This window comes from Hyla sarda, chromosome 1 (assembly GCF_029499605.1).
Source record: "Hyla sarda isolate aHylSar1 chromosome 1, aHylSar1.hap1, whole genome shotgun sequence".
Lineage (NCBI taxonomy): Eukaryota > Metazoa > Chordata > Amphibia > Anura > Hylidae > Hyla > Hyla sarda.
In genome coordinates, this window is record NC_079189.1 from 320,164,400 (window position 1) to 320,191,520 (window position 27,121).

The 27,121-nt window shown below is 42.1% G+C and overlaps 1 long non-coding RNA gene across 1 annotated transcript in view; it reads left to right on the plus strand.

Annotated features, from left to right (window-relative positions):
* The first annotated feature begins 4,310 nt into the window (after nt 1-4,310).
* LOC130272904 (uncharacterized) overlaps nt 4,311-27,121 on the plus strand; it is a 38,014-nt gene continuing 15,203 nt past the window's right edge. The window contains exons 1-2 of the long non-coding RNA XR_008843782.1: nt 4,311-4,437; nt 4,607-4,758. This is a non-coding gene — a long non-coding RNA (uncharacterized LOC130272904). The remainder of the gene's footprint in view (nt 4,438-4,606; nt 4,759-27,121) is intronic.

Sequence of the window (27,121 nt, forward strand, 5' to 3'; positions counted from 1 at the left end):
TAGACCCCGCTCTCTGGTACGGCCCATGTCATCTGCCACACAGGTCCAGCGGATCCACTACCACAAGTGTTCCTATCTACTGAACCGTGAGTGTTACAGATACATTTCTTTTACTTTATACTTCCATTTTACTAAATATTTCCATCTAGGGTCTATTCACACGTACAGTGTTCTGCGCAGATTTGATGCACAGGATTTCAAGCTGTGTTCAGTTTACATTGAAATCTTCAGCAGAAAATCTTGCGCGTCTGTCAGGATTCGGCAGGCTGGAGGTGGATCCTCTGTGTCAGAGAGGGATTGGCGTGAACCGTACCGGTGGACCGGTTCTAAGTTGCTACTGGTATTCACTAGAGCCCGCCGCAAAGCTCAACCTCTCTGACTGCTGAGACAGGCGCGGTACAGAAGGACAAGGCAAGAGCAAGGTCGGACGTAGCAGAAGGTCAGGGCAGGCAGCAAGGGTCGTAGTCAGGGGCAACAGCAGAAGGTCTGGAACACAGGCTTGGGAGATACACTAAACGCTTTCACTGGCACAAGGCAACAAGATCCGGCAATACTGGGAAGGGGGTGAGGTTATATAGGGGTGGAGCAGGAGGGAGCTAATTACAGTGATTGGGCCAGGCACCAATCAGTGGCACACTGGCCCTTTAAATCTTAGAGAGCTGGCACGCGCATGCCCTAGAGAGTGGAGCCACGCGCGCCAGGACGTGACAGCCGGGGACCGAAACAGGCAAGTAGCTTGGGATGCGATTCGCGAGCGGGCGCGTCCCGCTATGCGAATCGCATCCCCGCCGGCAGTGTCAGTGCAGCGCTCCCGGTCAGTGGGTCTGACCGGGGCGCTGCAGAGAGGAGAACGCCGCGAGCGCTCCGGGGAGGAGCAGGGACCCGGAGCGCTCGGCGTAACAGCGTCAAATCGGCACAGAATACAGTACGTGTGAATAGACCATTAAAGAGCAAAATAACAGTAGTGTTTTTCATCACAATTCCGATTAGGTCTTTGCCTAAGAAAGTTTTTTTTAATGACTGGGCTGATATAATAACATGTAATTTCATATGACAAAATACAACATGATAGCATAAGGAATATGGGTGCACTACTGTGGTAGATGTATACAATGACATTGGCTATCCCTCAACACTGATGTTGAAATTGAGACATTCGCCAGTATATCCTTATATGAAGGACATACCAGAGCCCACACACCAACGCCAACACCAACGCTACCCTAATGCTGCCTGGAAGATATTCAAGGCGCATTACATATGGAGTTTATACACCTCCAAGTATAAAATTCTAACTCCATATGTAATGCGCCTTGAATATCTTCCAGGCAGCATTAGGGTAGCACCTGTGAGGCCATGCACCTATATTAGCCAACTCAGGTGGGGTTTGCAGTTTGCCTCTCTCCTCCCATTGTATGTGTGCTCAGCCACGCTGGAGGGTACCTGGGAGGACGCTGTGAGTCGACCGAATGCTGCCGTAATTGCCCACTGGCCCCTGTTTTGCTTATCACGCACAGGTAGGATTAGTGTTAGGTCCTGCGCCATTTGAGAAACCTTGGCATTGGTGTGCGGGCTCTGGTATGTCCTTTATATAAGGATATACTGGCGAATGTCTCAATTTTAACATCAGTGTTGAGGGATAGCCAATGTCATTGTATACATCTACCACAGTAGTGCACCCATATTCCTGTATTGTATTATTCTAATTGTTACACATCCACACCGTCTATATGGTGTAGGATTCTGTTGTGGCACTTGTAGTCCGCTGCAGGCATCCTCCATTGTATGCATTTTTATGCTGGGGATCCCCCCTAGCAACGGACTACAAGGGCAGGATCTGCTCCCTCAGTATAAATGTACAAAAGCATTTGGGGTTGAGCACCTCCAGCCATTTGAGACCACGTTTTTTGTTGTATGATAGCATAAGGCCAAGATGTGCTACCACATTTATGACTGGTCATTAAAAAAGCAGCGGCAATGCTAGGATCATATGGTCTTGGAAAGATAGAAAAAACAACTCCTTGAGGGAAAAATAGCCCTAGGCTCCCCTTACTACATACACAACAGTGAGCTTTTTGTATGACAGAGCAGGTGCTTCTTGCCTTGTAGGTTTTTATCTTATGTGTATGGGAACAGATGAAGTGAAGTATCAGGCAATATTGGAATCACAGTGTGTGCACTGACTACTATTTTTCCGTAGACTTTCATAGAGCACATTTTTCTATTTTACATCTATTTTACGGCCAAATTTTGCCTTTTAATTTTCTGGTGTGTAAACCCACCCTTGGACCAAAAAAGTTTATGAACCCTGCTTTAAAGGGAATGAGCTGATTTTTGGCGTGCTTCTTGCCGCACAATGCAGGTGCCATGCTTCAGTGCAGGTGCTTTGCCTCTGCGGTATTTTAAGCCTGCCTGACAATTGCAGTGTTTATGCTTTAAGTTCTCCTCATTCTCCTGTCTGGAAAATACTCCCTGCCACTCATTTCTAGACATGAAGATAAATATTTGAAGGCTGCAAAGAACAATACAATTTAACTAATTACAAATTAAAGGGTGATCAAAGGGTGTATATTAGCACAGCCCACATGCAACAAAGAACAGAAGTGCAACAAAGACCTGTGAAATGCGATTACACACATTAAAGTCAATCTTCAGGCAAAGAATGAAGAATCAGATTTTTCTGGACATTGAATCACCCAAACAGCCCCAGGGTTTTCTTAAAGGGATTTTATGGGACTTAAACTAGCATTGCATTGACCTTTGTCGTTATTATATGTTCTGTATAAATACACTGCTCAAAAAAATAAAGGGAACACTTAAACAACACAATGTAACTCCAAGTCAATCACACTTCTGTGAAATCACACTGTCCACTCAGGAAGCAACACTGATTGACAATCAATTTCACATGCTGTTGTGCAAATGGAACAGACAACAGGTGGAAATTATAGGCAATTAGCAAGACACCCCAATAAAGGAGTGGTTCTGCAGGTGGTGACCCCAGACTACTTCTCAGTTCCTATGCTTCCTGGCTGATGTTTTGGTCCCCTTTTTAATGCTGGCGGTGCTTTCACTCTAGTGGTAGCATGAGACGGAGTCTACAACCCACACAAGTGGCTCAGCTCATCCAGGATGTCACATCAATGCGAGCACTGCCAGAGCTCTGTAAAATGACCTCCAGCAGGCCACAAATGTGCATGTGTCCCCTTAAACGGTCAGAATCAGACTCCATGAGGGTGGTATGATGGCCAGACGTCCACAGGTGGGGGTTGTGCTTACAGCCAAACACCGTGCAAGACATTTGGCATTTGATAGAGAACACCAAGATTGGCAAATTCGCCACTGGCGCCCTGTGCTCTTCACAGATAAAAGCAGGTTCACATTGAGCACATGTGACAGATGTGACAGAGTTGGGAGATGCCGTGGAGAATGTTCTGCTGCCTGCAACATCCTCCAGCATGACCAGTTTGGCGGTGGGTCAGTAATGGTGTGGGGTGGCATTTCTTTGGGGGGCCGCACAGCCCTCCATGTGCTTGCTAGAGGTAGCCTGACTGTCATTAGGTACTGAGATGAGATCCTCAGACCCCTTGTGAGACCATATGCTGGTGTGGTTGGCCCTGGGTTCCTCCTAATGTAAGACAATGCTAGACCTAATGTGGCTGGAGTGTGTCAGCAGTTCCTGTTAGAGGAAGGCATTGATGCTATGGACTGGCCCCCACATTCCCCAGACCTGAATCTGATTAAGCACATCTAGGACATCATGTCTCACTCCATCCACCAATGCCACGTTGCACCACAGACTGTCCAGGAGTTGGCGGATGCTTTAGCCACCTCATCAGGAGAATGCCCAGGCATTGTAGGGAGGTCATACGGGCACGTGGAGGCCACACACACTACTGAGCCTCATTTTGACTTGTTTTAAGGACATTTCATAAAAGTTGGATCAGCCCGTAGTGTGGTTTTCCACTTTGATTTTGAGTGTGACTCCATATCCAGACCTCCATGGGTTGATAAATTTGATTTCCTTTGATAATTTTGGTGTGATTTTGTTGTCAGCACATTCAACTATGTAAAGATGAAAGTATTTAATACGATTAGTTCATCCATTCAGATCTAGGATGTGTTATCTTAGTGCTCCCTGTATTTTATTGAGCAGTGTATATTATGATATATTTCCTGCTCTTCTAGTGGGCTCAGGCTGGATCACATGACTCATCTGGCTGTGATTTATTTATTTCCTGTGATGTCACTAGCCTCCCTGTTCCTTCCAGTGAATGTGATGTCACAAGATGAGTCATTTGGTGGGTGGGGAAAGGCATACTTTGATGGGATGGCTGGTATTCCTCATGGATTTTGCCCCACCCCTCAAGTAGGAGCTAACATCTGAGCCCAGTGGAAGCAGCAGTAGTAAGGGCAACATGATGTACAGGAGATCAGGTGTGGTTTCCCGCTGCAGGTTCACCATTTGCTACTTTGAACACTGTTCAGGAAACTGTAGCCTAGTAGCCTTTAGCCTCGTTTTTTGTGTCTTTAAATATTGTTTGCATGCAATGAGCTGATATAAGTGTGAGGGGTTAATATTTTCTACCAAAATGTATTTCTTTAGACAAGCATATCCTAAGTACTGTGGGGAACAAGCCAGGCCAGAAATGCTGTCAGCCTTTGAATCAGCAGGACTACAAGTCCCATACTACTCAAATCTCAAGCCTATCAATTACTCCAGGACTGTGACTTTTCAACCTTTAAAGTATATTTCAGGTACTATATGCCAAGTCTGTATGATTACAAGTGTGTTCTTTTGTATTGAATCTGCTTTACAAGTAAAGAACAAGTTGATATGTATAAACTCTGGCATTAGATGTATTAATTTCCCAGGGCTTTGGTACGGATTTCAGCTTTGCTGAAGTAGTGCTTTGTAGGACTATATATCTCAACATAGGGTTGTATCACTTCTGCCATGTGACACCATAACCCTCCACATCTATCATTCACTATAATCTCCACCCTACTTCTGGCCACAAACTTGACAATTTGCCAGCTAAGTATTCACATCAACATCACCCCGGCCTACCATACACTACTTTGTGGGTGGCTCTGTGGCTCAGTGGGTTGGTGGGTTGCACCACTGGTGCCCTGGAGTCAAATCCCACCAACATCTGCAAGAAGATGTATGTTCTCCCTGTGTTTATGTGGGTTTTATCCAGGGGTCAAGCCCTGGGAAAGAAAGCAGGAACTCACCCAAGATTTCCACTCAAGGGCTGGTCCTGCAGAACTCCTGCTAATGGGAACGGTGTTCCTGCTGTGGAAAAAAGTGCAGGAGCTCAGTTCCCACACGTTTTTACAGGACTTGAGCCCTGGTTTTATCCCACACTCCAAAACATAGTTATAGATCAATTTGGTGCTTAGATTCTGAGCCCCATTGGGGACAGGGACTGATGTGAGTGATGACAATTTCTGTGCAGCACTGCATTATAAATTGGTGTTATATAAATAAAGGAGTTATTATTGTACTGTAAATCTATATGGCAGGGCAGTGCTGCACTTGGCTGTTATATGGAGAAAGGCTAGTTCAACTCTCTGCTTCTGAGTACGGTATGACAAGAAAGGAGAGAAGTCCTCCAGATGTGCCTAAAATATAACTTTTACTTCAAATATTAAAATATATTAATTCTAATAGGTGTATGGTATTAATGTTACCGGTGGCAAAATAAAGAGATGATTGATGTGCTGTTATCCAAGAAGTGGCTGAGCCCAGCCAGTCTTCTAGCAGCACTATCACTGGTAAAATACAATATTAGTAACGCCAATATAAATACCGCCAACGTGTTTCTATCACCTGTCACGGTGATGTCATCAGGGAGGCAATCTATATGCAGTTATCAAGTAATCACAACTATCTAGGTACCATGAAGCATACAACAATATTTTTTTAAAGTTATCACAGTTGCAATCATGTCCTAGAGAGGAAAAATTCACTTCCAAGTGTTGCAAAGAGGTATATGCAGTGGATTTAGAAATAGCACATCATGTCCCAGGTATATTTAGCTCATAGCATAGCCTGTCAAGAAAAGAATGGCATATATCCACTGTCTGTTTCGATCACTTGCGATCCACCTAGAAAAAAGCAAGAATATTTCTCACACAATGATATCCTGTGGGGAGAAAGTTCTATAGAACTGCACAGTAACAGCCTATAGTACTCACGGTTTCCGGGGATAAACAGAAGTGCGGCGTGAGACACCTGCAAACAGCAGGAAGCCGGGGATTACCGGCTCTCTCGCAGGTTCCAGCGAGGAGATGGCGTCTGACATCACATCCGCTTATTGCCGAGTACAAATATGCTCAGCCACGCCCACCGAGAGACGCCGTCACGGGGGGGCGTGCGCATTGATGCGCAATTGCCAGCGCAAAGTCAAACATCGGCTGAAGCGATTTAGAGACTAAGACAAGCAGGTAAGTCTAGCCTATGGAATGAAGCAAACAACTGACGCTATAGTGAAGTATTATAGTGGAAATTTGTTTCTGATAAATAAGGCTAGTTAACCCCATAAATACCAGGAAAGGAGATCCACTATTGTTTGGGGTGATCTTATATCACAACCGTGATAATTAAATGTTAAACTAGTACCAGGGGCTGTAAAATTTGGAGTGAACAGATACAAAATCTCCTAGGTAAAACATTTTTGATATATAATTGAGATTTATAATATGCAGCAGGCACAGACCAATTTACGCCTTCCAAGATCAAAAGTAACAAATATGGAACACAGTGGGGACCAGGGGATAAGGTCATCAACTGTTGCTAGGGGATACTGCCAAAATTAATACTTTTTATATATATAAATGGTTACAAATATCAGAATTTATTGGGTGATTTAATAAAATAATTAACAGTATGGTTAATGAATGAAGCCACTAGAATAAAGGGTTCTAAGTTAGAATTCCAGTGGTCCCACACAATAGAGGGGGGGGGGCACAGCCTATTGATAAGGGAAAGGAGTATAACGTGGCTCTAGGGAACCTATGCTGCCCCTAGTAGTCCCTATTAGGGGACCCTACAGCCTAGGTAGGGTGGCCGCCCTAAAAAGGGCGGTCCCGCACAGGAACCTCCTATAACCAACTAGTGTCCCCTAGTATAGATGGATGACCACTTACTCCTAGCGGCTGACTACAGCCGTTCCTAGCTGCCTAATTGGTCATCCTGTGTGGGATCACCGGGAAACAACTTTTAAAGAAAGCACCCAAATTGAATTTGCTCATTAAGGCCCCGAGGGGCTACTGTCTTCAGATTATGGATCCAGCGACATTCTTTCTGGAGTAAAATCCTATCTATATCCCCCTTTCTCTCAGAAATAAATGCCCTTTCAATTCCAATAAACGATAACTGGTCCAGGGAGCCCCCATGGACATTGTTTATATGGTTAGCAACAGAAGTAACCCGGGAATTCCTAATGTCCCCAATGTGTTCCAGAATCCTCTTCTTAAACTCCCTACTCGTTTTCCCCACATATAGCAAGGGGCAAGAACAAACCGCAAGATAAATAACTTCCTTGGTGGAGCAATTTATAAAATGCGGAATGGTAATCTGTTCATTTTGAATTGGTAAGGTATAGGTTTTAGTCACATACCGCAATGCCCGACAGTGGCCACATTTAAAACAACCTTTTGTAGGTGACATGCGACCCAGCCAGGTTTGTGAGGTTGAATTAGATTGTTGAAGATGGCTGTGAAAAGCATGTCACCTAGGCTACGGCCTCTTCTGTAGGTGATTTGGGGCATGTCGGTAATGATTTCTCGTAAATCCGGGTCAATTTTTAATATATCCCAATGTTTAGAGATAATATCACGCACAGGAATAGATAATTAGTCATATGTTCCAATGATCCTGGCAGGTGGCAAACTGGTCAAATTGTCAGTGCTCTACTTGGGAGTTAGAAGTTCACTCCGTGGTCTCATAGAGGCCTCTCTATAAGCTCTATTAAGTACATAATCAGGGTAACCTCTATCGCGAAACCGCTGTTTCATGATCAATGCTTCCTTTTTATAGTCTTCAGGACGAGAACAGTTCCTCCTGAGGCGGAGAAACAGCCCTTTGGGGATCCCCCTTTTGAGGGGACCCGGGTGGCAGCTTTCCCACCTCAGGAGGCTGTTCGTAGAGGTACCCTTGCGAAAGATGGTACTCTGAAGTGTGCCATCTTGGTCCCTAATGATACTGACATCCAGAAAATGTTATACCCTCTCCTGAGTCTCAAAGGTAAACAGAAGGCCAATCTCATTGATATTAATAGCCTGTACCAGTTGCTCAAATGTATCCTTAGTCCCATTCCATAACACAAACACGTCATCAATAAAACGTAACCATAATAGTGCATGTTCACTAAAATGTTCCCTATCATCTGAAAAAAGGATAGTGGCCTCCCACCAACCCAGGGTGAGATTCGCATAGCTGGGGCCACAAAGGCTCCCCATAGCGGTCCCCCTGTGTTGGTGGTAGACTCGGCCTTGGAACAAAAAATAATTATGGGTAAGTACAAACTCCAATAATTGGAGAACAAATGTGTTGTGTTCATGAAAGTGAGCACCTCTCGTTTTGAGAAAATATTCCACTGCTTGCAAACCAACATGGTGATGGATGGACGAGTAAAGGGCTTCGACATCTATACTAGCCAGGATGGTCTCATTGTCGATTGTGATGCCCTCCACTCATTGGAGCAGGTCCATGGTGTCTCTCAAGTATGAGGGTAATGAGAAAACAAACTGGCATAATATTTTGTCAATATAGATACCCACGTTTTGCGAGATACTCCCAACCCCTGATACAATGGGGCGTCCCTTCAGGGGAATAAGCCCCTTATGTACTTTAGGTAAAGCGTAAAACGTGGGTATCACGGGTGAAGAAGGTGTCAAAAATTCAAATTCTTTTTGATCAATGAGTACTGTATGTCACAATTCTATCTACTTTTTGATCTGAGTACTGTATGTCACAATTCTATCTACTAATTGCTAAGGGACAAAATCCTTGGTCATTTAAGCCCACCCCTGGGACTGCTGAAATTGGCAGTATAAAGAAACATTTATATATATATATATATATATATATATATATATATAATCCCAAAGTAAAGCAGCACTACTTATCCAGTCCAACCAGAAAATTGGTGCCCAGCGTCCCAAAGGACTTGATCAGAGTCCATCCAAGATAAGAACCAGATACATACGTACATATGTAATGCTGACATGAGACATTAAATCACTTTTTTGTTGGAGTGCTGCGCCTGTATCTGGTTCTTTTATATATATATATATATATATATATATATATATATATATATATACAGATAAAGGGTACTACAGATGGCAAAAATGATTCAGATTTTGTCCTCTCATGGACAAACCAACTGTATTGTAATATACACGTATTACCTGAATTGGGATGTTTCCCCTTTTGGAATGTGGTGTGACAGTCAGGAAGTGAAGAAAAATATTCCATCCTCTGTCCACATCATCTCCTCTCTCCCCTCTTCCCTTTCCAACAGAGACAGAGATCATGTGACTCTTTTTTCCTGGCTTACAGCATCTTTTTTTGTAAACTGCACTCCTTCTGACATCATACCGATAAGCCCCCCTCTTTTCAAGCATTGTCCCGCCACACCTCCTCCCGTGCCCTCTCTATCATTGTTTGTCAAGTCATGCCCCCTCTGACGTCATAATGTCAAACCAAGCTCCCTTTCTACATTTCTTGGCAGTGAGGACTGCTGGGAAATGTAGTTTTAATAGGCAGAAGGAAGGAACTGAGTGAAAATGGAGCAGTGGGCAGATGAGGACATTGTATCAGGTTGCAGTGAATAGTGCAAGAAACAAGCCAGTGGGGTCCCCATATAGCCCCTTTGAAGTCTATGAGAAATCTGTCATCAGAGCACACGTTGTATAAATAAATGGCTGTAATTCCAGAGTAGTAATCACTGCTGTTTTTCTATACAATGTGTGCACTGATTTTTTTTATAGACTTTAGCAAAATATATTACAAATAAACACATTTAAAAAACTGACGCTTTTTTAAAACCTATTTTACTGCTGTGTGTGAACACTGCCGTATAGTAATCCACCTGCTTTAGTAAAAAATATTTTTGCTGTATTGAAGATCCATTAAAATATGCAAATCCAGAAAATGTGTCCATGTCTACTAATTTTTGACTGTTACATTCATTGTTCACAGCATATTAAAAAGAAATATGATGTTACGAATAGCAGGAATCTTTCTGCCATTCTTCTTTTGATTTTTTTTTTTTAAGCCAATTTGAGGCAGTTTGAGGTGCTTTAAACAGACTTTTGACATGACTTAGAAACATGCCAAAGTTTTAATTATTAGAATAGTTGGGATAAAAGTGCAGAATTACATTATAAGTTTGTCTCGCATAGCGCATTCTTCTCCCACTTAGCACTTAGTGTCCAACCAATCAAATGTTTTGACATCTTTCTACGACATCTACGACATGTCAAAAGTCTTTTAAAATGACAGTGCACATTTAAGTCTGTCCAAGAGTTTCTGATATATCTAGTTCCATGTTCTTGACCTAGTTATTGATATAAGACTGGCAAATATTTAATAAAGATTTGCTTAAATGGACACATGTCAGATACAAAAACTGTTTATATGTTGTACATCTTGGCAAAACATTAACCTTTATAATATTCTTCCTAAGTAAATTTTATTTCCTTTTCATAGAAATCATGGCTTATAAAATGATGGCTTTGTCCAAGCTGAATCACAGACATGGACAAAGTCCAGTAAGTGAGGGTGGGCTAGCACTGTCTGATAGGACAAGAGAGAGCACAGAGGAGTCCTATCAGACAGGAGAGAGCACAGAGGAGTCCTATCAGACAGGAGAGAGCACAGAGGAGTACTATCCGACAGAAGAGAGCACAGAGGAGTCCTATCAGACAGGAGAGAGCACAGAGGAGTACTATCAGACAGGAGAGAGCACAGAGGAGTCCTATCAGACAGGAGAGAGCACAGAGGAGTACTATCAGACAGGAGAGAGCACAGAGGAGTACTATCAGACAGGAGAGAGCACAGAGGAGTCCTATCAGACAGGAGAGAGCACAGAGGAGTACTATCAGACAGGAGAGAGCACAGAGGAGTCCTATCAGACAGGAGAGAGCACAGAGGAGTACTATCAGACAGGAGAGAGCACAGAGGAGTACTATCAGACAGGAGAGAGCACAGAGGAGTCCTATCAGACAGGAGAGAGCACAGAGGAGTCCTATCAGACAGGAGAGAGCACAGAGGAGTACTATCAGACAGGAGAGAGAACAGAGGAGTACTATCAGACAGGAGAAAGCACAGAGGAGTGCTATCAGACAGGAGAGAGCACAGGTGAGTACTATCAGACAGGAGAGAGCACAGAGGAGACCTATCAAACAGGAAAGAACACAGAGGAGTGCTATCACACAGGAGAGAGCACAGAGGAGTGCTATCACACAGGAGAGAGCACAGAGGAGTGCTATCAGACAGGAGAGAGCACAGAGGAGTGCTATCAGACAGGGGAGAGCACAGAGGAGAGCTATCAGACAGGAGAGAGCACAGAGGAGAGCTATCAGACAGGAGAGAGCACAGAGGAGTCCTATCAGACACGAGAGAGCACAGAGGAGTGCTATCAAACAGGAGAGAGCACAGAGGTGTTCTTTCAGACAGGAAAGAACACAGAGGAGTACTATCAGACAGGAGAGAGCACAGAGGAGTGCTATCAGACAGGAGAGAGCACAGAGGAGTTCTATCAGACATGAGAGAGCACAGAGGAGTGCTATCAGACAGGAGAGAGCACAGAGGAGTGCTATCAGACAGGAGAGAGCACAGAGGAGTGCTATCAGACAGGAGAGAGCACAGATGAGTGCTATCAGACAGGAGAGAGCACAGAGGAGTCCTATCAGACAGAAGAGAGCACAAAGGAGTACTATCAGACAGGACAGAGCACAGAGGAGTGCTATCAGACAGGATTGAGCACAGAGGAGTACTATCAGACAGGAGAGAGTACAGAGGAGTACTATCAGACAGGAGAGAGCACAGAGGAGTATGATCAGACAGAAGAGAGCACAAAGGAGTACTTTCAGACAGGACAGAGCACAGAGGAGTGCTATCAGACAGGAGTGAGCACAGAGGAGTACTATCAGACAGGAGAGAGTACAGAGGAGTACTATCAGACAGGAGAGAGTACAGAGGAGTACTATCAGACAGGAGAGAGCACAGAGGAGTATGATCAGACAGGAGAGAGCACAGAGAAGTACTATCAGACAGGAGAGAGCACAGAGGAGTGCTAGCCCAACCTCACTTACTGGACTTTGTCCATGGCTGTGCTTCAGCTTGGACAAAGCCATGATTTCTATAAAAAATGAAATACATATTTTTTTATGAAGTACATAAGAAAGGTTAATGTTTTGCCAAGATGTTCAACATATAAAAAACGTTTTTATTTAACAGTGCCTATTTAAAGGAAAACTGTCAGCCTGTTCACTCACACAAAACTCAATACACTGGGTTATAGTGTGGGTGAACAGGAGTCCAACAAGGGGTCACTTACTAAAATTCGTCCAGAAGAGATATGTCCCCAGAAGATCCTCCACAAAACTCAGTGAATTGTGCACTAGAAGCGGAGCCCTGCTGGCTCAATTTATACATTTTAATATCATCTGCAAAAAAATTATAATTTACAGTGACATTTCTCTTCAAGGTCAAGTACAAATATATTAAAATATATAATAATATGGTCTATTACTAACCCATGTGGTACAATACGGGCAACAGTGACCCAATTTTAGATTAAACTGTTGAGATTAAACTCTCATTTTATGTACCAACCTTTTATGTGGCACAGTATAACATGTGTTGGAAAACTTAAGATAAATGACATCTAATAACTTACAAGTGTAGAACTTACCTACTCTTAAAAGCTTATCAACCGATCCCTTATACACTCCCATATGTCTTTTAAACATCTAAGTTGTACTATTCTTTTTGATTTGAAGCAGTCAGTTAAGTTAAATGCATCTCTGCTTCTTTGTAAAGTTTAGTAATTTTATGGCTTTTGGACACAACTTTGGTCACTATTTCCTATAGAGCTGTGAGATGCTTGTTAGTTGTGTGGGGGTGCACTGGAGCCACATGATTAACTTTGTGTTGCTTGTTAAAAGGGTTATCCAGGAATAGGAAAAAAGCTCATATTTTTTGCCAAAAACAGCCCCACACATGCCCTCAGGTTGTGTATGGTATTACTACTTGGCTCCATTCACTTCAAGGGAACTGACCGGCAATACCACACATTAACTGAGGACAGATGTGGTTCTGTTTTTTAAAGAATTTAGCTCTGCTTTTCAAACCCTGATTAACCCCTTTAAGTCTGCCATCTTTGTGATCCTGTTATAACTGACACACTGACATGAATAATACTTTTCAATTAAGTCAAAATAGCCTATTAAAAAATATAAAACAAGTTCCAAAAGACAAAATGAATCTTATATTATAAAATTCTTTGTTATGCTAAACAAAATAACAAAGTACACAAAATGTATTTATTCGTATTGCCTCTCAAACAGAAATATATGTTATAAGGCATAATGTACAATTGAAAACTAGCAATTTTCTGCAAAAATCAAGCCACATGATTTTATTCAACTACCAATCTGGCCCTTTATCTGGCATATATGGTGATTCCGTGACCATATTTCTTTTTACATAGGTCTAAACAAAACTATGCAATAAGTGGTTGAAATTGTATGTCTGTCTGGAATGTATTGTACAGAGGAGAAATATTCTCAATTTAAATCTAGAGCTAAGGTGGATATAATGCATGAAGTCACTTGAAGTGTTCCATGTCTACAAGTCTCTATAGAATCAGTCAGACTTTACTAAGCACATAAAAACATGCATCCCATATTTCAGCATAACAAGTCAGTGGGCAGCAGAGGTATGTGGGTGCGGTTAAAGTTTTCTCATCCATCAGGTTTACAGTAAATCATTTCTGAAATGAATAAAGACCACCCCGAATTAAGAGGGACTCTGTGTAACAATTTTACACGGCCTGCCACAGAGTTTCTAATTCTTGATCTTGACTAACCTGAACATATATTTTACTTCAAAGAGTGAAGAAATAATAACCTTTATGTGCTATTTTATGTGCTATTTAAAGGGGAACTCTGTTTGATTTTTTTTCTAAAATCAACTGCTGCTACAAAGTTAAACAGATTTGTAAATTACTTCTATTTAAATATCTTAATCCTTCCAGTACTTATCAGCTGCTGTATATTACAAAGGAAGTTGTATTTCTTTCTGGAGTTATTTTCTGTCTGACCACAGTGCTCTCTGCTGACACTTCTATCCATGTCAGGAACTGTCCAGAGCAGGATAGATTTACAATGGGGATTTGCTCCTACTCTGGACAGTTCCTGACATGGACATAGGTCCACGTAGAGATTCATATACAGTGGTCCCTCAACATACGATGGTAATTCGTTCCAAACGACCCATCGTTTGTCGAATCCATCGTATGTTGAGGGATCCGTGCAATGTAAAGTATAGGAAGCTGTACTCACCTGTCCCCGTCGCTCCGGAACAGGTCCTCACCGCTCCCGATGCTGTCCCAGGGGCTCCCGATGCTGTTCCGCTGCTCCGGTGTCTTCTTCGCGATCCTCCGGTGTCTTGCGCATCTTCTCCAGGGTACGGGCCTCGCTTTCTGGTGATGTTATTACGCTGCTGCGCGGGTGCGGCGTGCGTAGTGACGTAATAACGACGCCAGAAAGCGAGGCCCAGACCCTGGAGAAGATGCGCAAGACACCGGAGGATCGCGAAGTGGACCCGGAGCAGCGGGAATAGGTAAGCGAACCTGCCAGGGATGCTTAAACTGCTATCCGACAGCAGCTTAAGCATTTTGCGCTGCCGGAGAGCAGTTAATGCGATGGCCCCGACATATAAAAGCATCGTATGTCGATGCTGATATCGACATGCGATGGCCTCTGAGAGGCCATCGTATGTCGATTTTATCATATGTCGGGGCCATCGTAGGTCGGGGGGTTACTGTAAATGGAATAGCTTCATTCTAATGTTACAAAAACCTACAAAAAATTAGCCCGAAAATATCCAAAATTCAATCTTTATTAATCTATACAAACAGGTAGAAAAACACCCATAAAATAACCCATCCTTAAAATTCCCCCCAACAAAAGCTAAGCAGAATGCCACCGGGATGTATAACAAGAATCACAATGCTGTCAATAGTACAATTATACAATATAAGTCAAGTCAGCGCACTAATAAAAAGATGTCTTAGGTCAATGCTTTACCTGATTGTGACATGCTGACGACTCCCAGGTGGTTGTCCTGCTACCTCGACACGTGTTTCGGGTGATCCCTTTCTCAAGAGGCGCTAAATTTTTGTAGGTTTTTGTATGATTACCATTAGCCTTTTGGGCTTGTAGGTAATATATTCATTCTAATGTTGCCTATGTTGTCCATAGGGCTTGCTGTAAAGCATATCTCTAAATGCTTTTAAATACAGGCAAGATGGCTGTCTCCATAATATACAAAAAAATACTTTAAAAAAATTATAATAAGAAAACAGAAACAGATTTAAAAAAAACATGTCTCAGTATCTGGCTCTAAACAATAAAAAAAAAAATAGGTGATTCCTAGGTTGGGTTTACATGGTAAAAGCTGCAAATCTTTCCACTATAGTTTTTCAAATACTATAGTATTTGATTTCACTGCAGATGACTCAAACTTACAACAGCCCTATATAGTGTCTTCAGCCCTATATTACAGCACATTATCCCTGTGGAACATATGGACAGTACTATACAGTATTCTGTACAGTATCATGTGAATACCAATTACATTTGCTTTGCACCTGATTGTCTTATAGTGCACAGTTTGCAAATCTTACATACAACCTCCTGGCTCTTGTGGCCTACTGGTAGCCAATAACCAGCACAATTGTCCCATATCATTTGCTATAAATCTTAACGTTCTCTCAAAACCAATGCATGGACTGTATTTGGTTTATTTTACATGCGGATGCACTGCTCTGATTGACCACCATAGGTTTATTTCCTAGAGGTCTATGTACTATTTCCAGTGAATTACATGTCTTAAAGAAGGGCACACCCTTAACCTACATAACAATCAAAAAGGACTGCAGCTCAAACAAACTAGACCTCTTGGAGGGGACAAAGGCTAACTAGGGGCACACAATACCCAATGTGCCTACTGGATATCTGAAAATGATATGTAACAGAAGAAATTAGTCTGATTGCTTGACACAGTGAACTAGATGCTGGTCCGTAGGCCTGCTCTTAAATTGGATTAAGATGTCTTAAACCTTCTTTTCGACCACCTTGTTTGAACACTTAACGCCAATGCCAGCTCTCATCACATGGTCAGCTAAAGACAAAGGGGAAACGTGCTTTGCACTCTGCAGTCTCTCAAGCATCCGCCTCCTCAGTCCTGGGTCATATTACCCACTTCTTTGAACTGCGTACTAATACTCACACACTGCCTTCAGTGCCGCAGGCTACATACTCTGGCCCACCTGGTACCCATACCCAGTCTGGCTACCTCTCAAAAGCCCTGGTTTACCAGAGTTACAGGACTCACCTTAATCTTCCTCATCTGGTCCACCATTTAGGAGTCCATCTCTCTTGTCTTTCCCTCAACATCTGGGGTAGCATGAATCTAGCTCATCCCTGTTACTGCCAGTACTCCTGAACTTTCCTATGTTTGAGTGGTAATCCTCCCTTCTTCTCCGGATGTGAGAACTTCACAGATGAGTGGGCTTGCGACAATAGTTGGTCTTCCTTGCCAAGCAGTAATATAGTTGCATAGTTAGCATGGTTGAAAAAAAGACATCATCTATCAAGTCCAACCAAGGAATTTTCTGTTTTATCTATTATATTTAACCAAGGAATTGAAGGGCAGGATTGTGGTGGGATGAAGGAGAAGGGGTGGGATTTTATATTTCTGCATAAGCATTAATGTTATTTTGTTCCAGGAATTTATCTAACCCTGCTTTAAAACTTTCAACTGTTCCTGCTGTGACGAGTTCCGGAGGTAGACTGTTCCATAAATTCACAGTTCTTATGGTAAAGAAGGCGTGTCACCCCTTGAGACCAAACCTTTTATTTTCCAGATGAAGGGAGTGCCCCCTTGTCCTTTGAGGGGGTTTAACCTGGAACAGTTTTTCTCCATATTTTTTTATGGGATATTTATATACTTCTATATATTGATCATATCCCCTCTTAAATGTCTCTTCTCAAGACTAAACAAATGTAATTCCTTTAACCTTTTCTCATAGCTGAGGTGTTCCATGCCCCATATTAGTTTAGTCACGCGTCTCTGCACCCTTTCCAGCTCCACTACGTCCCTTTTATGGACTGGTGACGAAAACTGAACAGCATATTCCAGGTGAGGCATTGACATTGCATGCTATTCTGTAGTCTATGATCTACAAGTAAACCCAGATTCTTCTCTACCAGTGACTCTCCAAGTTTAACCCCCCCCCCCAAGACATACGATACATGCAGGTTTTTAGTACCCAGATGCATAACTTTACACTTATCCACATTGAACCTCATTTGCCAAGTGGAAGCCCAGACACTTTGTCTATCCAAATCATCTTGCAACTTATGCACATCTTCTATAGACTGTACTGTGCTACAAAGCTTGGTGCCATCTGCAAAGATAGAAACAGAGCTAATTATCCCATCCTCTATATCATTAATAAATAAATTAAACAAAGTGGGCCCAGTACTAAACCTTGGGGTACACCACTAATAACCGGGGACAAATCAGAGTACGAATCATTGGCCATCACTCTCTGGGTAAGATCCTTAAGCGACAAATGTCATATGAAAAAGTATAAATCTATCTTAATTAGCTAGTTAATGCCAAATTTGAGCCAAAGGTTGTCCCTTCCCTGTCCCAACGTGTTTCTGTATGGGAGATGGATGAAGTATAGGATCCCCCACACTTCATCAGGGGACATACAGTATATCCAGGTGTGCCAATCCTCACACCGTTACAAAGAATGGCTAGTTGTATAAAAGTGCAGCGAGACGCCGGAGTGCACACACAGCACGTCTATCCGGACACCGTGCCGGTTTACTCTGCCACAGCAGAGTTTTGCCTGATAACTTTGGATGTCTATCCCCTTTATTGGTCTTAGGCTGTAGTCAGGACCGTATCAGCATTTGACTACATAGCGCTATTACATGTTTACCTGGGGATGACGTCTTTCTTGTCATGATCATATTGACATGAGTTTGCTGAAAATATCCATTATGAATTGTTCATCTTAAATCATATGTAATAGGCTTTATTATAAGCTCTTTTATACAACTAGACATTTTTTGTAACGGTGTGAGGATTGGCACACCTGGATATACTGTATGTCCCCTGATGAAGTGTGGGGGATCCTATGCTTCATCCATCCCCCATACAGAAAGCGTTGGGACAGGGACAACCTTTGGCTCAAATTTGGCATTACTAGCTAATTAAGATAGCTTTATACTTTTTCATCTGACATTTGTCGCTTGTGATACTATAAACATTGTTTGCTACAGGATGTAGTGTAATATATCTTTCTCTGATCATTGACAATTTTGAATTGTGTGGTCCTTTCCAGTGACCAATGTGTATCACCTTTGTTTGGTGGCTCCTAATTATGTTATGTTTTGTCTTCTGTGGTAGAACACCTGATATTTATATTTTATCTAGCATATAATTAAAAGCTAAGTTTTATACAGCACCCCTGTTCCCTTTGGAACAACATTTTTTCTAAATTCTGCAATTTGCTGAGGGGACTCATATTTCATTACTTGCTGGTATATGGCAACACAATTATATACTCTATTTCGTACGATCCTTAAGCTAGTTTTCAATCCAGTTACAAGCTAAAGTTTCCACACCCAAAGACCTTAACTTACCTATCAGACGTCTATGAGGGACAATATCAAACGCTTTTGCAAAATCCCTCTATCAAGGCTTTTACTCACATCTTCATAAAAGCAAATTAGGTTGGTTTGACAACTTCTAACCTTAGTAAACCCATGCTGGCTATCACTTATAATACTATTCCCCCCTATGTATTCCTGTATGTAGTCCCCTATAAGTCCTGCAAACAATTTACCCACAATGCACGTTAAGCTTACTGGTCTATAATTACCTGAGGAATGACCTAGAGCCCTTTTTGAAGATTGGTACCACATTTGCCTTGCGCCAGTCCCTCAGCACACTACCAGACACCAGAGAATCTCTAAAATCATGAACAAGGGTACAGAAATGACTGAATTTAGTTCTCTAAGAACTCTTGGGTGTAATCCATCTGGTCCTGCTTACATTTACTTTACTAAATTTACCTTGTACCATCTCTACATTAAGCCAGTTCAGTACATTCCATCATGTGTTACCAGCACTGGCCCGGCCTGCGTCTGCTCCTCCATCTTCCTTCGTATTTACAGAACTAAAGAACCCATTCAGTAGCTCTGCCTTCTCTTAATCGCCAGTGAACCCTCCTCATTATCATTATTAAGGGGTCACACATGCTCCATCACTGTTTTTTTTTTTTTATTGCATTTCTATATCTAAAAAAAAATTTGGGATTTGTTTTGCTTTCTTTGGCCACCTGTCTCTCATTTTTAATCCTTGCTGTTTTTCTTAAATTTTTACAGATTTTATTAAGCTCCTTGTACTGTTTAAATGGGATAGCTGACCACTCAGATTTGTATGTTTTGAAAGCAATTTTTTGTTGTTTATTGCTCTTTTAACATCATTTGTCAGCCACGTATGATTTAGTTTTAATCATTTATACATGTTCCCCTTAGGAATAAATTTAGCTGTTATTCAGTATTGATTAGAAAATTTCCCATTTACCATCTGTATCAGTATTTGAGAACAGCTCCTCCCAGTCTATGTCCTTTAGTGCAGCTCTCAGCCCAGGGAAATTTGCCTTTTTTAAATTATATGTTTTTGCCCTCCCAACAGGTCTTTGTTTTCTACACTTTAAGTCAAAAGAAACTATATTGTGGTCGCTATTACCAAGGTTTTCATGCACAGTTACATTACCAACCAGCTCTGCATTGTTAGAAATGACCAGATCCAACAGAGCATCACTTCTTGTTGGGTCCTTCACAAACTAGCCCATAAAATTATCCTGCAATAAATGTAGAAATTGTCTCCCCTTTGTAGTTTTAGCCAAACGCTGACCCAAACTATATCTGGATAGCTAAAATCTCCCATTATTACCACTGTACCTGCCCGGGCAGCCCTCTCTATTTGTTTATGCAGTTGACCTTCTATCTCCTCAGTGGTGTTGGGGGGTCTATAGATTACACAAAAAATTATTTTTTCACTGTTTCCCTCCATTTGTAATTCTACGCACAGTGATTTCGCATCCTCAGTATCATCACACGCTATGGCATACCGCTTCTAACATACAGACACGCCACCACCTTTCCTGTTCACCCTATCCTTGCAATATAATGTAAACTCCTGCAGATTGACAGCCCAGTCATGTGAGTCAATGTGTTCCTCCAGTATTCGGGCCTCAAGCTCCCCCATTTTATTTGCTAGGCCTCTCTTCAATCAGATTAAGGGGAACTATCGGGCACTCTGAAGGACAAATGGGACTGGCAGGCTCATCTACATTTTCTCACCACTGGGCAGGAAATGAATGACCATTTATTGAAACTAGAGGCTTTAACAGATATTCTATTTCATTCTTCCATTCTTCTTAATGACCTTGAAAATAGGCATTGTCCCAATTTTTCGTGGTCTGCCAATAGAAGTGACACCCTTTCAACTGGAGAATTGAGTCCATTTGTTCTTTGGCGCTCTACTTCAATGTCCCTTTGAGAAGACAATTTAAATAAGCCAGATTCATAGAGCATTTTCACCCAAACCCCCTGACAACGATAGACCCAGAGATCTATTCTTTAGGATACATTTCTAAAAGGAAAAGAACCTGATTCTTCAAAAGGCCTGAGAGGTTTTTCCAATGGACTTTCAGGGTTTCATCATTTTCATCCTGCCAGATCTATTTAGGCAAACTATGCAGCCCTGAATGGCCCTAAAGCCCTCTCTATGCTTAAATACAGGTAAGGGTATCCATTCCAGCTAACTGCTAAGGAAGGTAAGATGGCTGTCTTTAAGCAATTGGGTGATCTCCCACATTTCTTGGTGAACCTGGAACTTCCCATGGTCTGTCTCTTAGATTGGTCCTCACAACCATCCTTCCTCTATTCTAAACATCATATCTGGAGGAAACCAGGCACTGCTTATCACAATACATCCCTACAGTGAACATGGTGACAGAAGCATCATGCTGTGATATGGGGGTAAGGGTCAGCAGGTTGGACAGTCAGTCAATATTTATGAAAACCTGATCCAGGACCTCAGACTGGGCCAAAGGTTCAGCTTCTTACAGGATAATGACCCTGAGCACACAGATAAGACAAGACAATGATCCAAAGTACACAGTCAAAACAGCCCAGTAGGGGCTTAGGGACAACTCTGTATTTGTCCTTGAGTGACCCAGCCAGAGCCCTCTCTTGAACTCAATTTAACATCTCTTAAGAGAAATAAAAATGACTGTCCACCAACGGTCCCCATGCAACCTGAGAGAGCTTGAGAGAATCTGCAGAGCAGAATGGCAGAAAATCTCCAAATCCAGGTGTGTAAACTGGAGATGAGTGAATCGAAGCTGACAAACGGCGAATTCATTACGAATTTCAGGAAAAATTCGATTTGCAATGAATGCAAATATCGCGTGAATCACTTCATTAAACTCCAATTACTGTGGCACCGGCTCCAGGGCATCTAAAATGGCAGATGCACATGTCAGTACATGGGGCAAGGAATGCTGGGAAGGCGGGAAGGCAGGTAGGCGGGATGACCCTGAATCACATGCAGGATGCGGCCTATCAGCAGCCAGTCACCCCTGTGATGTCACAGACCTATATATTTGGCAGCCATTTTCCAGCTCGTCATTTCATTCATTACACTGCAAAGAGATAGGACGGACATCGCTGTGTGTGTTACACAGAAAAACTTTTTGCAGCAGAGTTTCACCTTTTTGTCACCTCAGCTTTCTGTAGGACACAGAGCACGGCATTTTTGCACAGAAATTAATTCTTACTGCAGCGATTAACCCCTCAGTCACTGTGAACAGCATTGTATTACAGAGGGGCAGAGAGCTGTGTGTTGCCTCAGCTGCAGAAAGGTTTTCAAAGGAGGGAGAAATAATTTTTTAGGGCAAATCTGTGTCTTTGTTCCACAACAACTAGTCTGCTGGTTAAACTAGTCTGTAGATGGTATTATCCATACCCAGCAGTCCATTCCTAATAGTATTTGAGAGAGTCTTTTTGCAATTTTGAGTTCAGTACACAGTGACTGTGTCTGCAGCACTGTTGTTTGCTGCTGGTGTTGTGGGCAAATTTTTTTCTTTTTTAACATACTGTAGCGCATTTTTCTGCCCTCATAAGTGCATACCACATACGTACATCTAAGTAGTGTACTATTTTGAACCTGTTAAACTGTAAAGGGCCTAGATACTGTGAAAGTCCAGGGAAAAGTAATCACCGGCTGTTGTTTTATTCCAATACATTTTTTGAGCGTACTGTAGCGCATTTTTCTGCCCTCTTTGTTCCACGACAAATGGTCTGCCTTTATACTAGTCTGTAGACGGTACAATACATACCCAGCAGTCCATTCCTAATAGTCTGTGAGAGAGTGAAATTTTGGGTTTATTACACAGCGACTGTGGGGAACACAAAAAACCCCAAACTTTTTCAAAGGGCATGTTTTCTTTAACTACACTGCTCAAAAAAAATTAAGGGAACACTTAAACAACACAATGTAACTCCAAGTCAATCACACTTCTGTGAAATCACACTGTCCACTCAGGAAGCAACACTGATTGACAATCAATTTCACATGCTGTTGTGCAAATGGAACAGACAACAGGTGGAAATTATAGGCAATTAGCAAGACAGCCCCAATAAAGTCGGTGATCACAGACCACTTCTCAGTTCCTATGCTTCCTGGCTGATGTTTTGGTCACTTTTGAATGCTGACAGTGCTTTCACTCTAGTGGTAGCATGAGATGGAGTCTACAATCCACACAAGTGGCTCAGGTAGTGCAGCTCATCCAGGATGGCACATCAATGCGTGCTGTGGCAAGAAGGTTTGCTGTGTCTGTCAGCGTAGTGTCCAGAGCATGGAGGCGCTACCAGGAGACAGGCCAGTACATCAGGAAACGTGGAGGAGACTGGAGGAGGGAAACAACCCAGCAGCGGGAACACTACCTCTGCCTTTGTGCAAGGAGGAGCAGGAGGAGCACTGCCAGAACCCTGCAAAATGACCTCCAGCAGGCCACAAATGTGCATGTGTCCACTCAAACGGTCAGAAACAGACTCCATGAGGGTCTTATGAGGGCCTGACGTCCACAGGTGGGGGTTGTACTTACAGCCCAACACCGTGCAGGACGATTGGCATTTGCCAAATTCGCCATTTGCGCCCTGTGCCCTTCACAGATGAAAGCACATGTTCACACTGAGCACATGTGACAGACGTGACAGAGACTGGAGACGCCATGGAAAACGTTCTGCTGCCTGCAACATCCTCCAGCATGACCGGTTTGGCGGTGGGCAGTAATGATGTGGGGTGGCATTTCTTTGGCAAACCCCGACCCAGCACATTCAACTATGTAAAGACGAAAGTATTTTATACAATTAGTTCATTCATTCAGATCTAGGATGTGTTATTTAAGTGTTCCCTTTATTTTTTTTGATTAGTGTATTTTACTTTTTAATCGCTGCTCAACAGATGATAAGGGTGCTGACTTCATTTTTTACTTAAGAGCTGAAAAGTGTCAATTCAGTTTTCTAGAACAAGACAGTAAACACATAACAATTATTTAAATCACATAATCTTTCAAATATAAATAACAATTACAAAACAACACATTCATATATTGTGACTCTTAACAAACAAATATATAAAATAGTTATAGACACTTTAACCCCTTGCAGAGGTACTCCGCCCCTAGACATCTTATCCCCTATCCAAAGGATAGGGGATAAGATGTCAGATCGCCGGGGTCCCGCTGCTGGGGACCCCCGAGATTGCCGCTGCGGCACCCCGCTATCATTGCTGCACAGAGCGAGTTCGCTCTGCGCGTAATGACGGGCAATACAGGGGCCGGAGCATTGTTATGTCATGGCTTCGACCCGTGACATCCCAGCCCGCCCCCTCAATACAAGTCTATGGGAGACCTGCCATAGACTAGCATTAATCGGGCGGGCCGTGATGTCATGAGGGGCGGAGCCATGACATCCTGCAGCTCCGTCCCCTGTATCGCCCGTCATTACGCGCAGAGCAAACTCACTCTGTGCAGTAATGATAGCGGGGTGCCACAGCGGCGATCCCGGGGGTCCCCAGCAGCGGGACCCTGGCGATCTGACATCTTATCTCCTATGCTTTGGATAGGGGATAAGATGTCTAGGGGCGGAGTACCCCTTTAAGGACTCAGCGTTTTTCCATTTTTGCATTTTAATTTTTTCCTCATCACCTTCTAAAAATCATAACCCTTTCAATTTTGCACATAAAATTCCATATGATGGCTTATTTTTTGCACCATCAATTCTACTTTGCAGTGACATTAGTCATTTTACCAAAAATCCATGGCGAAACTGAAAAAAAATTCATTGTGCAGCAAAATTGAAGAAAATTTTTAATTTTGCAACTTTTGGGGGCTCCCGTTTCTACGCAGTGCCTTTTTCGGTAAAAATGACACCTTATCTTTATTCTGTAGGTCCATACAGTTAAAATGATACCCTACTTATATAGGTTTGATTTTGTCGTACTTCTGAAAGAAATCATAACTACATGCAGGAAAATTTATAGGTTAAAAATTCTCATCTTCTGACCCCTATAACTTTTTTATTTTTCCGCATACGGGCCGTATCCTGAAGTTTTTATCGGTAACATTTGTGTATTGATCGGACTTTTTGATCGCTTTTTATTCATTTTTTCATGATATAAAAAGTGACCAAAAATACGCTATTTTGGACTTTGGATTTTTTTTGCGCATATGCCATTGACCGTACGGTTTAATTAACAATATATTTTTATAGTTCTGATATAGTTCTGACATTTCTGCATGCGACAATACCACATATGTTTATTTTTATTTACACAGTTTTGTTTATGGAAAAAGGGGGTGATTTAAACTTTTATTAGGGAAGGGGTTAAATGACCTTTATTTACTTTTTTTGTAGTGTTATAGCTTGAGTGCAGGATGCTGGGGAAAACATGATTTAAAAAAAATTATTTTAGCACAAGGCTGTAACATATCATCAGAATGTGAAAAAAAGTAAAAAAGACACTATATGTACTGTGTACATTACAAAGCCAGACAGTGAACCAAAGCATACAAGCACATCTACCACTTAATAAATAATAAATTTTATGTATTGGAGTGGCTGAGTCAATATCCTAACGTAAAGAGAATCTGACAGCCAATTCTCCTGCACTAAACCCAGTGTAATGGGATATAGTTCAGGTGAAGAGCTTTAAAAAGAGGGGTGACTTACTTTTTATTAGTTAAGCACGTCCTGTTCTCTGGCAGTTTATCTATGCATGACTAGTGAGCTCCTGTGCGCAATGAAGGCAGGGAGCTGGCTCTCCCATATCCCCTGTCTCATCAATATTCCGCCGCTGACCCTCCCCCTTGCTGAATATGCTTCCAAACATCTTCCCTCTTCCATCTTTGATGTGAAAGCCTGCAGAGGGGGGGATGAGTCTGCTTTGCTCCTCACTACACCCGACTTCCGGGTTTAGCAAGGCAGCTCTAACATCATTGACTTGAGAGTGAAGATGCTTGTTAGCATATTCAGTAAGGGGGCGGGCTGGGAATGGAATATTGATGAGGCAGGGGAGCGGGGGGAGCAGGCTTCCCACCTCCATTGTGCACAGAAACAGGAATTAGCTTTCAGATTCACTTTAACCTTTTCCCGCAATATCAGGTACATGTATGAGATGAAAAAGGCTGACTTTCTGAAGCACTACATACATGTACCTGACTGCAATAAACTGTCACAGCACAAATGATGTCAACATAAAGTAGACATGTTGTAGATGTAAATTAATAACTAATTTATTTTGCATGACTATTTCTCGAACATGATTATTTTTACAGTATTACATGTTAAAGCAAGAAAGACAGACCAAAAGATAAGGGAGAAAAATAGGTGTGTGATAACAATAATCAATAAGGTACCACTGTAACACCCTCCCTAGAAATATTGAACCCGTAAATGTGACTCAAAACTGAACATAACAAGAAGAAAGCAAGAAAACCCCAAAAAGAGTCACTTTGATGAAAAAGTAAAAAAAAAATTTTATTGGTATGTCCGAAAAATTAGATACACACATAAAGAGGAAGACAATGCATCACAAAACACGGCACCACCGGATACTCTGCAGGAAAGATGGTAGTATGGGGGTATTGCACATAAATCCGTAATCACACAGTACATATAAATACAGACACCATTCTGAGTAATAGTAACATATATACAAACAGTATAAAAAGGTGCAAAAGTGCAAATCAATAAGGTGCTGTATATTGACGTGTACAGACAACGTATACACCAGATTTAAGTATGTAATAATACAAGTTATACTATGCAAAATACCCACAACAAATATAGAAATTGCTGAAGAGCTGCAGGGACCGGGATGCCGCCACTCCAAAGCACGTTTCGGCACGCTGACCTTCGTCCAACTCCTGCAGAGTATCCGGTGGTGCCGTGTTTTGTGATGCACTCTCTTCCTCTTTATGTGTGTATCTAATTTTAGTGCATACCAATAAAATTTGTTTTTACAGTATTACATGTTTCACATAAAGTTACTGGCAAGAGGGTTAGTATGGAAATAATGGGAAAGATTTATCAAAACCTGTGCTGAGGAAAAGCTGACCAGTTGCCTCTAGTAAACAATCAGATCGCTGCTTTCATATATATTTTTTTATTTTTTAAAAGGACTCTTTAAGATAAAAGAATCAACCTGATTGGTTGT